This window comes from Catharus ustulatus, chromosome 1 (genome assembly GCF_009819885.2).
Source record: "Catharus ustulatus isolate bCatUst1 chromosome 1, bCatUst1.pri.v2, whole genome shotgun sequence".
Taxonomy (NCBI): Eukaryota; Metazoa; Chordata; class Aves; order Passeriformes; family Turdidae; genus Catharus; species Catharus ustulatus.
The window spans coordinates 54,602,674-54,620,018 of record NC_046221.1 but is presented as its reverse complement, the minus strand read 5'-3'; the positions used below and the strand labels follow the sequence as shown (position 1 = coordinate 54,620,018).

The following is a 17,345-nucleotide window of genomic DNA, read 5'->3' as shown; positions in this document are numbered from 1 at the left end:
AGGGGGGGGAAGAATGGGATGAGATACATCAAAAGAGATTGAAATCTATTCTTGGTCTCAATTATTTTAACACAGGCAGAGCCTTAACTATTGTATATTCTCTCAATGGACTTACCACAAGTGAAGCCTACCCAAAGATCTCTTCATCTAATCTTACAATTTTAAAAAACATGACCAAAAAAAACCCCAAACCAAACAAAGCAGTACAAAACCAATCAGTCTTCAATCAGTCTGGTACATATAAAAGTACTGAGATTCTCCCAAAGACAGGAAGATGCCTAAAAAACAGATCTACGACACTTGGATATTTTTCACATGGATATGGTGCTACTATTTGATACCTCAAATCAAAAGAATTGCCTCATATAACTGCAATTTAAAGCTGTTCCTCACATATTTATTCTTATTCACAAGAAAAAAAAAAAAAACTTCTGTAGTATTGTAAAGTTATCTAGAGAAACAATTTATGAGGTACTGATCCTTTACCAGCAAGTTAATAACATACACTGAAATCAAACAAAGCCCCAGTTGCATTAAGGAACTAGCAGGTAATTAACAGATTGGCTGGAGGCCAGTAAATCATAAAATTTCTACCACTATAAACTAAGCTTTGCTTGACAAAAAGTAATGATATATGCTAGCTGGAAGAATATGTATCATTATTGTCTGGAAGTGTTTAAGGAGACAGCAATTCTAAGCTAATAGTTTGGATGGAAAATTCTCTATGAAAAATAATAGGAACTGATTTTATACAGTGCCTTTTATATTAGAGACAAAATTGCTTTACAAAACAACTATTTGGCTAAGGTGCACCATGGCAACTGCATAGGCAAATCTAACAGTCTCTAGGTACTTTGCAACAGCTCACAGGAAATCTCATTAATTATTTCAGCAGAAACTGAAGGACCAGAACAAGATTTGGGCTTTGTTTTCCTTGGCTTGGCATCCTGAAAACAGAAATACCTTCTTCTGAGATGTTTTCAATTTTAAAAGAAAAAAAATAAATTAAAAGGTAGTAAGTGACACAGATTGATGAAGTGCTAAGGGACACAAATAGGTCAAAGGCAAGTTATCTTCCAGGGGGACCAAAGTGGATGGTGGTGCTTATAAAGTGAAGAATAACTTAAGAGTCCAGTTAGAACATCAAAGTTCTTGCTCTTACCATCTCTTCTAGCCCAAAGGGTACCATTACATTATGGCAGACCCCTTCAATTTGCTAGGTGGGCTGCACATGGAAGTACGCTCTTGCTTGTACATCAGAAAAAATGAAGTCACCAAAGACATTATCTAAGGGCTAGAGGCAGTTAACCCTGACTCTGTGAATTGAGACATACTAAGGAATGGTTGTCCAAGTAGCTCACTGAGCTCCAGTGGATCAGGACCAACACCTCCAGCAAAAACGTTGTGATATGCAACTGGGAGTTGTAGCTTTTTCTACTAGCAAAACTGGAAGCAGAGGGGGCCTGTGCTTTTGACCACTCAGCTCAGCTGCAGAGCTCCACAGTGCCATTTCATGATTCTGCTATTAGAAGAGATGATGCTAAGAGAACACAAGTGCACTGCAGAGGCCCAGCTTAGCACATGAATCTGCACTCCTTGGCATTACCACAGATCACCACTTTTCCAATCAGAATACTCTGTATTCAGCTCCACTCCTCAGAAATAGCTTCATCTGCCAAATTACCACCTTTTCTATCTGTTAGATTCCTTTCTAGTATAACTTCAGTGTCATTCAGTGAACTAGGACATGGAGGCATAATCAAAAAATCAACTGTTTTATTGTGCAGAAGGAGAAACTCAATGACACTGTCAATAATCGCTTCCCAAGTTATTGGCAGCAGCATGTGTTCAGTCCAGCAGTGTCTGAAATTATGGCAAAAGTTAATATCCCCTCAGCTCCACCTATGCCAAGGAAGAGTTACATAAAGAGCATATTATCAAGCCATCTTATCTAAGAGTTTCTCACAGGCAGTATGAATGAAGAAACAAAAGCCTTTCTGAGCAATGCCCCTCCTTTTAAATATGGTTAGTAAACAGTGAAGTATTTCCCTTTAGTGACTGAATTTGAGGCACCAATTTTAGGGCTAATTATTAGTTTTTACAAAAATTATTCAAACACAACAAAAATATTGGAAACAATTTAGTTTTTATTTACCCTTTTGGCAAATATAAAAAACATTCCTGTCCCTGTCAGACAGGATATGATCAGCACATCAAACACAAAAAGGAAGGTCTTGGCTATGAGCTAACTAGTTCTGATGCTTTTTGCAGAAAAGGAGCAAGTATATGATCGTACTGAATAGCCCTGCAAATTCAGGTGGGGCAAAAGACTCCACAGAACAGATGTAACTATTGCAGACTAAGATGAGTGCATAAAAAGGGAATACATTTATAAACATTACCAATACCTGGGAAAGAAAAGCATAACCTTATTATTCCTATTCTATTATTCCTTCCAATTAGCATTTAAAATATATTATTTTCCAAACAGATCTTGAAATCAATCCATGTTTTTTGCTTGAATTTAAATTTGTGACAACAGTGTTTAAATTGCTTTAGTAAAGCCCCTGTGTTCCTTTTCTAATTTTACACAACTTCTAAGTATGCAATCTCTTTCCCTCATTCATTTATTGATTCAGTAGCCTGGTAACCATAATTAACCTGCCAGCAAAATCTATGCATAAGAGAACTCTGCTTAATGACTTGGATGCTGGTAGTAATACATATGTGAAATAAATGGTATATATGCAGAGAATTGCTTGGTTGGCTTGATGCATAGGGCCAACACATTTTTGTCCCACTATTGCTAAAAAATAGCAGTTACCAACAACAAAATGCATAATCTGTATTTATGTACCATCTCATTTTCTCCTTTGTCCTGCAGAAACTGCAAAAGTAAATTTAACAAACCCATGGCTATTGCTAGAAAGGGGATCTAAATGCACCTCAAACTATTCCCTCCCACTGACGTGTTTCTGCCTGTGTTATCAGGACTGTTGCAACTGCTATTCCATATCAATTACAGGGCACTGCAGACATCCCTCTTCTGTCATCTACAGCTCTGTTTAGCAAATCAACTCCCAGTCAATAATAGTCTTCTGCTTTGTGGTTGGACACTGGGTTGCTATAAGGCTTTTAACTATATGTCTATCTCAATGTTGCAAATGAGTGGTTTGGCTACTTAAAGAAACACCATCAAAGGCATTGGTGAAAGTAGGGTTAAATATGAATTTGTGAAATTACATCTTTATATAGTTTGATGCCAAGGTTCACTCTACTACTTGTACAAAGATGAAAGCATACAAAGAAAGATGACATTAGAACAATTTGAAATTATTTACATGGAAGTTGGGAATGTTACAGGGGGTAAGGGTGCAGGGGAACCAGATGCAAAGATAAGTGTGCAAAAGGGCTTAGTAGCCCTTAGTCATTGAGTAATTAATATTTACAGAGCAATTTGATACAATTATAACAATGATTAATTATAGATTTGAGATGGCAATATTCATACTATAATCAATTCATATGCACACAGATAAAATGATGTCTACACCCCCTTGTATTAGTGCAAAGGTACCTATCATAAATTTCCTTTGAGTTCAGTGGAATGCTGACATCAAATCCCTTTGCCAGCAGGAAAGGGCTCCACCTCGAGAAGTGTGCAGGTGGGGTGGAGTGGGGGTATCAGCACAGGCCTCATTGTTAGCATTGTTCTCCAAGTATTGCAAACTTGAGGGCTGTGAGCTCCGAGGTGTCACACTCAGAGGACTGTTATTTTAAAATTGTTTGTGTATCCAAGAAAGATCCATCAATTACAGATCCCTTATACCTAACCCATGACTTCTAAACTATCCATATCAAAGAACATAGGTACATAGTAGTCCCGAGGCAAATGGACCACCAACACTGGAGCTAGTCATCTGCTCTCATATGGACTAAACTGGATCTCAGATGTAAAATCACTGTACTTTTGGTAAAGTACAGTAAATTCACGAATACAAGCCGCACTGAGTATAAGCTGCATCTCTGGGTGTTGGCAAATATTTCGGTTTTTGTCCATAGATAAGCCGCACCCGAATATAAGCCGCTCTGTCGTTCGCAGCGAGGACCCGCGTGCAATTAGTAACAGAACTGCGTCAGGGCGGGGTTTACTGGCTGAGCTAAGGCTGTGCAAGCTCGGCCCGCTAGGGGCCGCTGACGGGGCCAGGTGGCCCAGCCCGGTGCTGCCGCTCGGGGCCGGCCGCCGCTGCCACTGGGCTCGGTCACCCCGGGTCGGCGCTGCCCCGCGGTGGCAGGCAGGGACGGAGCTTCCCCCGCTCCTACGGCGGCGCCCCCCCCGTCGGCTCCCTGGGCCGTGGCAATGGCGGCGCCCCCCCCTCTCCTCCCCGGGCCACGGTAATGGCGGCGCCCCCCGCCCCCCCCCTGCTCCCCACCGTCCTCCTCGAACCGCGGCAATGGCGGCGCCCCGCCCCCCCCCCTCCCCTGGGCCATGGCAGAGGAGGAAAGAGAGCTCTCCTGCCTCTCTCCCCGCCCCCCGTGCTGCCTGCAGGGAGCCAGGGCAACACGGTAACACTGTAACAATTGCGAAATGCCGGCTTTTACTGACAGGTGTTTGGCTCGGCACCCTGGCTGGTACGTCTGGGGTTGTAAATGTCAGAAAATTATTCACATATTAGCCGCCCCCGACTATTAGCCGCACTTCCGGGTTTCCACCAAAATTTTTGTCAAATTGCTGCGGCTTGTATTCGTGAAATTACTGTAATTATAAAGCTGCTGTGTTTCTTTATTCACTTCTTTAATCACTCTGCTTTGAGCTGTAAACACCATCGAGATCTCAGCCAAGCAGAGGCAGGATTCACTAAACAATTAAATATGAGAAGGCAAGGAAGAAACCAATGTGAGAATGAATTAGGAATACTATTCTTTTTTCAGTGCATTGATTAAATATTGAGCTAAAGTCACACAGATAACACTTCTCTTTAAAAAGTTCACACAGAAATTGAGCACATGGAAAAGGAAACCATTTTTCCCACAGACAAAAACTACCACTGAAATTTAGCCAAAAATGTTACAGTCATCAAAACAAAATCTTACTTTAAAAGAAAATTCTAGGAAAGCTTATATCTTAACGTTCACTTTGGGGGGAAAAAAAAAAAAAGAAAAGAACAGAACAATCTTTTAAAAACCAAATTCATAAGTACCAAAAAACCAGAAATTCAAGCAAAAACCCCTGAGAAAACATAGGAGCAGTAATGTGCTGTCACAGACAGAGGCAAAGGAGCAACTGCGATTTCACTAAAAATGAGTTTCTGGACTGTCTTCAGGAGCACTTTGATGCAGAGTTCATTATAATGATTCATATTCAAGGTTGCTGGGTTTGGAGTAATCTCTTGTCAGGAGTTAGATTTAATATTTCTACAAGCCTTGCTTAAGATATGATTTTGTCTTCTCTTTTCTGTCATTCTCCCATTCTGCCAAACCCAAGACCTCTGGTACTCACTGAGCTGCTTTACACCCATCACTATAACAGGCTCCACAAGCAAAGCAGCCCTGTGCTGTGTCACAGAGAAAACCAGGAGGAGAGAGCTCAAACATAAAGTACTTGCTGCCATCATTTTCATGAAAATCTCAGTGACCTTTTCATGACAAGGCCATGTGGTTTGATGGCACTGGGGGAAGAATCAGGAAGAAGTTTATTCTTTTTATTTTCTCAATTTTTTTGCTCTCTGTTTGAAAAATGACAGCTAAAGCTACAATATAACATTTCACCAGCTTTTCTTTTTGCCCTGAGCAGACATCTATTATTACCAGGTAACAGTAAGAAAACACTGATTAGGGCATAGACAAAAAAAAAAAAAAAAAGGAAAAATGCACTGAAGTGCACAATATTAATCCTGACTTTTTTTTTTTTTTATACACTACTTGTTTTGAATGTATTTTAAAAATAACTTGTAATATCTAAGATCCTCACAAATCAAACAAGCTGCTGAAACAAAAGCAGAAAGTCCTACCTGGGCCTTAAATCTGTATTTCCCAGAGTGAGAAGGAATACAAGCTCTCTACAGTCATATATTTGCATTTTATTGAAGTCTGGTCTGATACCAGGAATTCCTCAGAGATTCGCAAGCCTTTCCTGTAGTGCCACACATTGGGCCCCGGGTTGGGTTGGATGCTGGTTTGCAGACCTTGCCTCTATGACCCTTGATTGCTGATGGACCAGGTCTCAAACATCAAACCCCTAGAGACACAATGCTGCTGATCCTTCACAATGTATCCCATCAGGCAGCCTTTCAAACAACACCTGCTTTCATTGCTTTGCAAGTACAATGTGCCTCACTAACAAGACTTTACTATAGCCCATCTACCAGGTTCCTATACCTACAGCAAACACCTACATTGAAATATAATTGAAGGTGAAGTAACTACAAGACTGTGTAGCTAGCTTTTTCTGCATCCATTACCTGGCTATCAAGTGAAATGAAGAGGCTTCAACATTAATTTTATTTCTGAAGTTTTAAAATCATATTGTTTAATAATTTGTTGTAACCGCCATTGACTTCAAGTTTTGAATGCAACTTTTTATTTCTTCATTTCCTATTTTCCCTTGCTGCAGCATTGATTTCTGACAGAAGGAAAACGAACAGCTACAAACATGATGGAATACCCCAACTGCTTGCAATTTTAATTGCTGGTCAGCATTGCTATCTGAAAAACTTTAGTAACAAGCTGACTCTATTCCAATATGGAAAAAAGACTCACTAAAAAAAAACAACCCACTTTTATTAACACTATACATCTACATTTGCTGCAAAGAGAAAAAAAAAGAAGCTTTAAAAAAAAATAATTCTGGCATCACACCAGCAAATCACTGCTCCCTACTCCAGAATGAGAAGTATGTGGAGCAGGGAGGCAATATTTGGAAAAGGTTAGTCAGCTGTGCTATAACAGCAAAGAAAATTACAGTAATTTCACAACCATAAGGCGCACCGGACTATAAGGTGCACCCCCGGGAGCTGGCAAATTTTGCAACTTTGTAGATCATATAAGGCGCACTGGAGTATAGGGCGCACTTTTTTTTTTTGCAGCGAGGATCCACCCCCAGCTCCCCCCGCGTGGTTGCTGGCCGAGGCCCCACCTCCATCCGGCTGCTGTGGCACCATGGCCCCGCCTCCACCTGGCAGCCCTGGCCCCGCCTCCAGCCAGAAGACTCGGCCCCTCAGCCCCGCAGGCACTCAGCAGCCCTGGTCCTGCAGGCACCCAGCAGCCCCGGTCCCGCAGGCACCTGGAAGGCCCAGCCCCACCTCCAGCCAGCAGCCCCGGCAGCTGCAGGCAGCTGGCAGCCCCAGCCCCAACCCCACAGGCACCCAGCAGCCCTGGTCCCGCAGGCACCCAGCAGCCCCGGTCTCGCCTCCACCCAGTGGCCCCGGTCCTGCAGACACCTGGAAGCCCCGGTCCCGCAGGCACCTGGTAGCCCCGGCCTCGCTTCCAGCAGCCCCCGTCCTGCAGGCACCCAGTGGCCCCAACCCCACAGGCACCCAGCAGCCCCAGCCCCACAGCCCCACGGGCACCCAGCAGCCCCGGTCCCGCAGGCACCCAGCGGCCCCGACCCCGCAGGCACCCAGCAGCCCCAGCCCCACAGGCACCCAGCGGCCCCGGCCCCACAGGCACCTGGAAGCCCCGGTCCCGCAGGCACCTGGTAGCCCCGGCCTCGCTTCCAGCCAGCAGCCCCGGTCCTGCAGGCACCCTGTGGCCCCAACCCCACAGGCACCCAGCAGCCCCAGCCCCACAGCCCCACGGGCACCCAGCAGCCCCGGTCCCGAAGGCACCCAGCGGCCCCGGCCCCACAGGCACCCAGTAGCCCCAGTCCTGCAGGCACCCAGTGGTCCTGGTCCTGCAGGCACCCAGCAGCCCCAGCCCTGCAGGCAGCTGGCAGTCCTGGCCCCACAAGCAGCCAGCAGCCCCGGCCCCGCCTCCAGCCAGCAGCCCCGGCCCCACAGGCACCTGGAAGCCCCAGTCCCGCAGGCACCCGGAAGCCCCGGTCCTGCAGGCACCCGTCAGTCCTGGCCCCACGGCCCCGTGGACACCCGGCAGTCCCGGTCCTGCAGGCACCCGTCAGTCCTGGCCCCACGGCCCCGTGGACACCTGGCAGTCCCAGTCCTGCAGGCACCTGGAAGCCCCGGCCCCATGGCCCCGCCTTCACCCAGCAGCTGTGGCCCTGCTGGCTCCCCCCGCAGCTCGCAGCTCTCACTTCCGGGTTTGCAAATTTCCGAACTTTGTCCATCATATAAGGCGCACCGGACTATAAGGCGCACTTCCGGGTTCAGGGGAAAATTTTTGTCAAAAGGGTGTGCCTTATAGTCGTGAAATTACTGTAGTTTCCTACTGCTGCTGGCAACCAGCAGCACAACTCAATGCTTCTCAGCACAGACAGTGCTACTGTCTCTTCTGCTTCCCCTCAACAAAATGCATTAATAATTCAAGTCAACCTGCAAGTGTAAAGCAATGAGCATGATAAGTTCATATTCATGTCTATGATTAAATATTTTCAGCTAATGCATTTATATTTCAAATTTTGTTTGCTTAAATTAAATTTGCAGTAGCCAGCAACTCATAACTAAATTAATCACGCACTTATTTATATTGCACAAAGTATATTAACTCTCATGCTACTAAAACACACATCTTTCCTTAGAGCCCAGAGAAGATTTCTAAACAACCATTTTGTATCATAGTCTAACAAAAACTTTTGTGTGCCAAGGAAATTTCAGGGCTCATGAAAGTCAGAAACTCAAATTTTGTTGAAGCCAACTAGACTATTACAATAAATTTCTGAATTAATCAAGCATGTTTGACACTTACTTGAAAACTTATTAAAATATTCAAGAGAATAATCTTAGTCTAAAAGTTGTTTGGAAATAAGTATCTAAAAGAGGGACAAACAAGAAACAAGACAAGGAAATATTAAAATGGTAGATACATTTTCTTAATGCAAGTGGAACTGATCTTTATACTTTCCTTTCTAGTGTCTTGATAACATAACCTATTTTCATGATACATATATTAGCAGTTTCCCCTATTTTTAACAGAGAACTGTTTAAGAGATGTTCAAGCAAACAATTTTAACACCATCCAGAGAAATGCCCTGTAAGGGTCGGTCTGAAGATTGCCTGATTCTGCCTCACAATCATCATCAGAGACTGAGACCCTGAGACCCTACCACTCACTTTGGGCAGGAGCTGCTGGGCCTGGCTAAGGTGGATGCTTGCCAGTGGACTGTGTCAGGTGCGTGCTTTACTGTCATGGTGCACTGCGTTCAGGCAGGTACAGGCTGAAGGAACCGTACTTTCTGCACCTGAGTGAAAGGCCTCACACACGACAGTCCATAAATCTCCCCACCCTTTGGCCAGCAGCCACTCGCCTTGAAACGGACTATAAAATTAGTATGCTCTGAAGAGACTTTTGAGACTTCTTTCTCCCCATGGATGGAAGACATCGCCGGATGATCCGAGGATGTCCCATCTGTTGGTAGCTATTCTCCCTCATTCTCTCTCTCTCTTTCTCTCTCTGTCTCTCTGTTTCTGTCTTTCTTTCTCTCTCTTGTCTCTCTGTCTTTGTCTCTCTCTCTCTCCCCCCTTCTCCCCCTGTCATCTTTTTATCTCTCTCCTTCTCACCATTACCCCAAAACTGAATTGTTGGCCCTCAATAAATAGCTTTGCTGCTTGCTGCTGAACAAAACCTTAGTCTCTTGCTGTTGTCTTTTGCACCCTGCGGTCAAACAAACCATCACGAACCCGCTCAGGCTGTGCGGACCATGACACGCCCTCCCTTACCCCAAACAGTTATTATTTAACTTACAATACTTTCACTCTTTTTTCTGACTGACCCCCACATCTTTTCTGTTGTGTTATCTCTCAGATTTGGGCAGTGGTAAGCTGCAGTAGAAGTTTATTTGAAGAAACTGGAAATGTAAAACTACAAGAAGACCTGATCTTACCTACTTTATTTCATATTTGGAGTAACTACAAGCACATATGCACTGGCATTTGCACTAATCAAAACTAGAATGGCTTCATGGAAGCAGTGGATTTGCATTGCTTTTACTCTAGTACTGTCAGTTTAATACAGTTCCAAGGATGAAAATGAACATGGATATTACAATGTATTGCTCCTCTTAGGAAAAAAGGTGTTTTAGCTACTTGCATCAAGACTAATCTTGATCTCCAACATCTTCCCACACAAATTAGATCTAAAATTGGAATACTTTTCTTGTTAGGCACTTCCTTTTAGCAAAGTTTTCCTACACTCAAGAAGGAAGGTCAGCTAGTATACTGACATAAAAGATCAGATCTATGATATAATTTTCTTAAGCACATTTCTTTCATTATTTGCTATTTAATAAAATAGTTGAAAATCCCCAAAGGATGCACAAAATAGGATACTTTCATTCTTAAAATAATACAGAAGGTGTAAATTAGAATTTAAAAAAAAAATTAATCAGCACCAACAACAGTTTTTTGGAAGTTTTTAGCTATCTTGATGAAATAATATGTTAAATCATCACAAGACACAAAGAAAGCTCATTTGGACCATCAGAATCAGCTTCAAACCAGACTAGAAGCTGCATTTCTGAGTGCTAAATGTGATTTCACATTTGAATTCTCTTACCTAACACAAATGCAGAACCAATGCTGTCATTCATGAAAAAAAAATCAACATCTATATGGAAAGTCTGGTTATGAATGAAGATGGCATAGTACTAATGTCTCAGCTCATAAAAGTGATGAAGAAACAAGTGCATTGATTTCAAAACCTCTCTTTATTAAGGCTATAAAAGAACTTTCAACATGAAATTTCCAAGTAAAACTCTTTGTAGGAGGTAATCTAGAGCTTACTGTACAAAACTGAGTGTATATTCTTAAGGGGAATAAACTTCTGTGTGACAACTCTCCTCATAGCAAGGCTGCAAACAGGTAATTAATTTATGGATCTCTGCATTAACTAGAAACAGCTCTTGTCCTCTATCTCTGGAACAGTCCTATGGCAGTTCCCTAAGGTTTCAAAAAGGGAGAAGAGCCTAGAGTGAATGGAAAATTAGAGGGCTCAGGGGGGATTCTAGACCCCGATTTTGGAACTGTTCAGTGTTGAAACTTTTAAAAACCTGATTTCAGTAGCAGATTTGTTCATGTCTAGTTTCCAGTTGCAAAGATAATCAGTACATTTCACATGATTTTTATCAAAATGCTGCTATTACTGTTCCAGTCCTTCAATTTCAATGTGTTACAAAGAAAAACAGGCCTAAAAGTGTAAAATCAAAGAACTTTTCCCTCTATTTTGGTCGATAATTTTCCTTTTGAAGAAGAGAGGCTGGACATTAGCATATATTGAAGTCTTCAGTTCAGAAGTGAATTCATGCAAACCAGGTATGAATTCTTTGTTTTGTTTAAACTATCTCCTATCTAAGCATATTATATCCCCTTTTAAAGTAATGCTAATACGGAAGCATTTTGCCACCCCCTGAGCATAAGCCAAACCACTTAATCGCTATCGACCAGAAATACTGACCTTTTCTTTGGGGCCATTTCCTCCTTGTAGTTGAAACCTGTGCATTACAAAACCTTAGATTTAGTGCACCTGAGCTTATTCTGAAAATATGCTTTTAGAACAGGTTCCCTGTGAAACAAACAAGCAAAACTCCAAGACACCAGCCTTGTTCAAATGGTAATACAATACACGATGTATCTGTTGCTCTTTGTTCCCAAAATAGTTCAGTGAAAAAGAACCCCAAGAACTATATAGCAGCTGTGAGCACTACTATAAAAAGTGTTCCATTTCAATGTTGCTATTTAATTGCAAATTATCACCCTGTTACATTTTCCCAAGAAATATAGCTTATAAAAATGTCCTAAGTACATCTAATATATCCTTATTTAAATCAGCCAAATATTGGCCAAAAAGAATATCAGTACTCTATTTAATTTACAAGCTCTGTCCATTCTAAACACTTCATTATCAGGAACAGAAAATATTAGAAGACAGGATGTTCAAATGTGATTTGAATTACAGTACCAATCCCATGCTACCTTATCTACCAGATGTGCTGGGGATTCCAGATTAGTACACAATATTTTAATTTAAAGTACTGTTCCTGCACTCAGTGTTGTTTTAAACAGTATTGCTAGTGAAGAGCTGGTAAATTTTTTTTACTTGCTTAATCTGGATTCATCTCTCATGTCCCTGCAGTACCATTACATACTGGGCTTTGAAGCACAAGAATTATACAGAAGTTGGTCTTTCACCTGGCACTTAGGTCCCTGTTTTAAAAGAAGAGAACTCCTGTCTTCTCCAGATACCAAATTTTCTTTCTCTGTGCTCATCTATTCTTGACTGAGGCTCTAACTGTATCCCTATATAGAGGAATTCCCAGGCCTGAGCCTTAAATATTGAGTATTAGAGAGTTAAAAACACAAACAAAAATCCAAACACCCTACATCAAAAAAACACCAAACAAAACCAAACCAATCCAAGTCTACAATGAACACTTATTAGCATGTGTATTAGTATGTAAGAAAGGACTTTCATGTAAAATATTTATTTTCTCACTGTTTTTTTACTAGTTTACTTCCAAATGTCTCTGTTGGTCATTCATTAGCTAAGATACTCGAGGTCAAATTCAGCCAGGCCACTTCAGCACCATGTGTTTAAGGCAGGATCCTTTCTCAGAAGAGGTTTGATGAAAGAATTGCTCTAACTCATGTGATAATACATGACTAAGCCCCTATGGCAGATGGCTGTGTGTAGAACTGAATATCCAGCACTGGGGGCTGTTTTCACTAGCAAGGAAAAGGATCAGCAATGCCTTGGTTTCACACATGACACTCACTCTCCCACAGACCTGGAAAGAAACCTCTGAACCTTCGGTTCACAAGATGCTACACAGGCACCGTAAAAGCATCAAGCATGGTTTTGCCAACATAAAAGATAAAAATATGTGTAATGCCTCGCCACCTGCTTGGTACAATCACCAGAGTTACTACGGATTATGCAATTTGAACAGAGTTTTTGCTTAAAAATGCAATGATTTCTCTGAAAGATTAAAAAGTAACCAAACTGCCATCTTTATAAACTAAAATAATGCAGAAAAAAAGAGAGAACTAGAGATTCTGGTTCTTTCATTTATCTTCTTCACAGGTAAAATTGAATACTATCAAGTCACAGCCTATCAATAGTTCCCTGGCAGAGAAAAGAAGTTTCAGAAATTTGATTTTACAGATGGCTTCCTAGTCTCAGAAACATTTGATGCTCTTTTAGGAAACTACAATCAATAGCTGTGACTAACTGAAGAAGGATTCATTTATGTGATTAATTTTCTCCTGTAGCCAACCCAACACCTAACTTGTACAGTTTAAGAGGCTTACATGGAGGGGAATGAAATAGTATTTGCTTTAAGCCATAATTTGAGAGGTTCCTGCATGCAGCTGGTCTTCACCACTCTCCATTCTGCCCCCACTGCTGCTCCTCATCCCCAATGCCTCCTATTCCAGGATCTGTTTTACGAGGAACATAATTAGCTTACTTTACTTAAAATTTAGTAATTGTGAGAGAAAAGTAAAAAGTGTAAGCAGAAGAACATGGACCTCCTGGGGTTCTGCTGAAAAAAATTCTGAAAACAGAACAAAGAAGACAGGTTCTTATCCTGCAAGGATAAATGTAAGCAAGAATAAAAGAGGTGAGGGTCATGCTATTTCTCTCGACATGCAATAACCTTGTGCACTGTCCTGTCACACTATCAAGGATGAGAGCACCAAGCCAAGCTGTTCCCATGCCAGCAGTTTGTCAAAGCCCATATCATACCCTGAGCAAGTTCAGAGCAGAGGCAAACAGGCCTTGGAGAGAGTGTGTGTGCCCAGGGAGCTGCACAGACAGCATTGCTATCACTCTCTCCCATGTGAATGGCCCCCATGTCACTGGAGAGAAGGGAATTGCACATATACTATGCCTGGTGCAAAGACGCTGCCTCCTTCCAGCAGTAGACAAGGGTTACACCGAGTCATCCCAGATGCTGCTCTTCCAGCCACCACAAACCAACGGGAAAGCCTTTGCAGGGGGAGGAGACAATCACCGGCCCCCAGGGAGGCATTTGTCTGGTTTGAGAAATATGAATGGGGACAGGTAGGAAATCAAATTATATCTCTTTTCTTCCCAGGCATGAGGGGTGCATTTCCTCACATTACAGTGAAAACAAGAGGCAATGTTTAAAGAAATATTTACTCCCTAACACAGCTGAATTAACCAGGGCATTCCCAGTCTCTCCTCTTCTAAAGAGGAATGACCACCCATTCAACAACAAGATGATGCAATATGCATTTGGGAAAAAAAACACCAAAACCAAACTTAAACAACAGAACCACCACACCACTGGTCTGTTAAAATGTAAGAATACTAAGAAAGAAATGCTTATATAAGAAGAAATATTTAAAACTAACCACACAGAAGAATAAATTAAACCCCTCCCAACAACTCACAACAAATAATTAAAGTTAACCTTTAAATTACTATTGCAGTCTATGAGATACATGCTGCAAATTTTAATAATATTGTTTGGAGCATCAGTCATTTTGCCCTTGCTGAAATTCATTTTTGATAATGCAATAGTAACATCTCAGGAATGATATTAAATTTCTACTTTGTATTAAAGTAGAATTGTATTAGCATGGTACAGTGTGTGTATCTCTGCTGGGATTACTTTCATGCTGAAAAAAACAATGTTATTTTTCGATCACTGATATAAGTTATCTATTTTGACACTGGAAAATATATAAACTATAAACTAACAAAATCTCTCATCTAAGAGGATATCACTAAAGTTTCCCTCCTGATGTATTTTCAATTCCTAGCCAGCAGACATTCTGCTATTTTTTTGCACAAACTCATTCGATTTGCAGCATACCTGTGAGCCCATATACTAAGGCTAGCATGTCCAGTTCAATTATTCTTGCTCAATCTTTGACCAAACTATTGGAAAATCTGCCTGCGGAAAGAACAAAAGATTGCAGCTGACAGACCTATGTCTTTCTGAACAAAACTCAAGCAGCCTCCTTCCAGGATCTCTCTCCTTTCAGTCTTTCAATTTGGCTAGCAGCACCCCGAGAGAGTGAGTCCCATGGCAGCTTGCAGAGAGAAAGAAATGGGGACTTAGAGTTACATTTATATTCAAATATATCTGTACTTTACTGACATGATTTTCCAAAGCAGCCAACCTCCTCTTAACATTTATTTGTCAGTTTAAGAAGTGAGATCACTGGTTTCTATTCACCTTTCACACTTATGAGTCACCTTGAACATCCTCCTGCTGGCCCTAACCCTCCAATTTCATGTCAGAGTATGGAAGAAATGAGCTCTAACAGGGATTTAAAAGGGGAAGAGAGAGGATTCACCTTATCTGATAAAATCTGCCTTCTGCAAGAAGCTGCAAACAGTTCCAGATATGAATTAGGGAGGCTATCAAAGACAAGCCAGGAATCATGCCCCTCACTAATGGATCAATCTCTCCACTAATAGATCAAGACTGTGGCTAGCAAATACTGGTATTACAGCAAAATCCAGGTTTTAGCCACATAATTACTTCACTCCAAAGGGTACATTTCCAAACACACACCCTAATTTGCTGTTGCAGAATGATGTGTAATTTACAGTTCATTCTGTACTGGTTCTGAAGCCCACCAACACACTTCCACGTGCTGAAGTGACACATCCCACCACACCTGCAGAGTAGGGGAGATTCCATAGAAAGAGATTAAATTCTCAAACAGCTGGTGCAAAAAGTATCCATAAGCATTAAGTTTTGGACTGGTACATGCAGACCACGTGGGTTCAAACTGCTGCCTTCAGGGGCAGTTTTTGTTTTTTTTTTCTTTTGCAATAACACCAGAATCGGGAAGAAGATAGGGAATTGAATATATCCTAGAAAGGTTACTGCAATCACCTGGCGAGCAGGAAATTACACCTGTGAACCAAGAAGTAGCTGTGAGGCCCGCCCTAGGCAGTAGGTGTCGCTGCAAGGCAGAGGTACAGCAATTAGTAAATTATTGGGACACAGACCAGAACTAAAGCAGGCAAAGATGCTTCTTGGTACGCAGAAAGAACATGCACATTCCTGACAGCTGGTAACTGCGCATTTCTCTTGTGCTAAGTGTATTGGCTGCAAACATGATCAAACAGTAGATTGCTAGTATACAACTGCCTAAAAAAAGCATGGAAACTCTTAGTATTAAGGTAACAGCTTGCATAGCAGCATTCTTTAGTTTTCCACTTACTGAGTGCTCAGTCCTCTTGACACATTAAAGAGTTTACTGCTATTCAGTACAAACGGAACTCCATGCAGCACCTAGTTGTTTAATCCTCCCAGGCCAGCTGCAAACTACTCAAATTGTGCATTTAAGTTCTTGAGTGGGCCTTTTAAGAAGAATGCATGCATAAATTCCTGTCGCTGTAGTGTCCAGCCATCCTAGGTTATAGATATTTCATCTTCTAGGGAGCACTGTCGGCTGGGTTACACCCAGCACACAACACGAGATAAACATCGCAACTCTTATGTGTAATTTCAGCTACAGGCTGATATTAGAGATCACCATTTTTGACTCTCTTCAAGACCTTTAGGATTCGGTAATGTGTTTCTCTTCACACTGCAGAGAAATTGCAGAGGCTGATGTCTCTGTGAGAGGAGAAGGCTTTTTCCAGAAGGGTATTTAGCCTGCTGTCAAGTAGTCTCTCCCTTCCACTCTTCCATGACTGAAATATTAGCCTTCAGTTGCCACTGACACAAAAAAGCCATTTTCTGTTACAGCATTGAGCCACTTTACAAAGAAACTGCCAGTTAAATTAACAACTAGTCTTTTACTACAAGCCTAACAAGGCAACAGAAGTATTTAAATAATGACAAGGCAAGAAAAATACTAACTCATAGTCCAGAGATTCGTGGAACTACAGTGCCATGATTTACTTTGAAAAGAGGGCTGTTGCTGCTAAGAACAGCCTACAAGGTCTTGACTTCCAAATGGCTTTAAGCCAGAGATATAAAAGTCAGTGTTCTTATCACCACTACCAAAATCTACTACAAGTGGTGCTAACTTACTTTTAAAAGAACACTTAGGAAGGAGATATAGACTATAGCAAGCAAAGGTTGTGCAGAGACCTGAAACGGGCACTGGAGCAAACCCTGAATGTGCTGAATACCTGCACTGTCAGCCTGGCAGAAGGTGCAGATCATCAGAACAAACTGAGCAAGGAGGGGTTTCAGCCATTGCCTGGAAGAAGGATAAAACAACTTTTCAACAAGGAATGCCCTT

The 17,345-nt window shown here is 41.9% G+C and overlaps 1 protein-coding gene across 5 annotated transcripts in view; it reads right to left on the bottom strand.

The window, feature by feature from the left end:
* Positions 1-17,345, bottom strand: part of TPK1 (thiamin pyrophosphokinase 1) — a 340,579-nt gene that overhangs the window by 212,081 nt on the left and 111,153 nt on the right. The window lies entirely within an intron of this gene.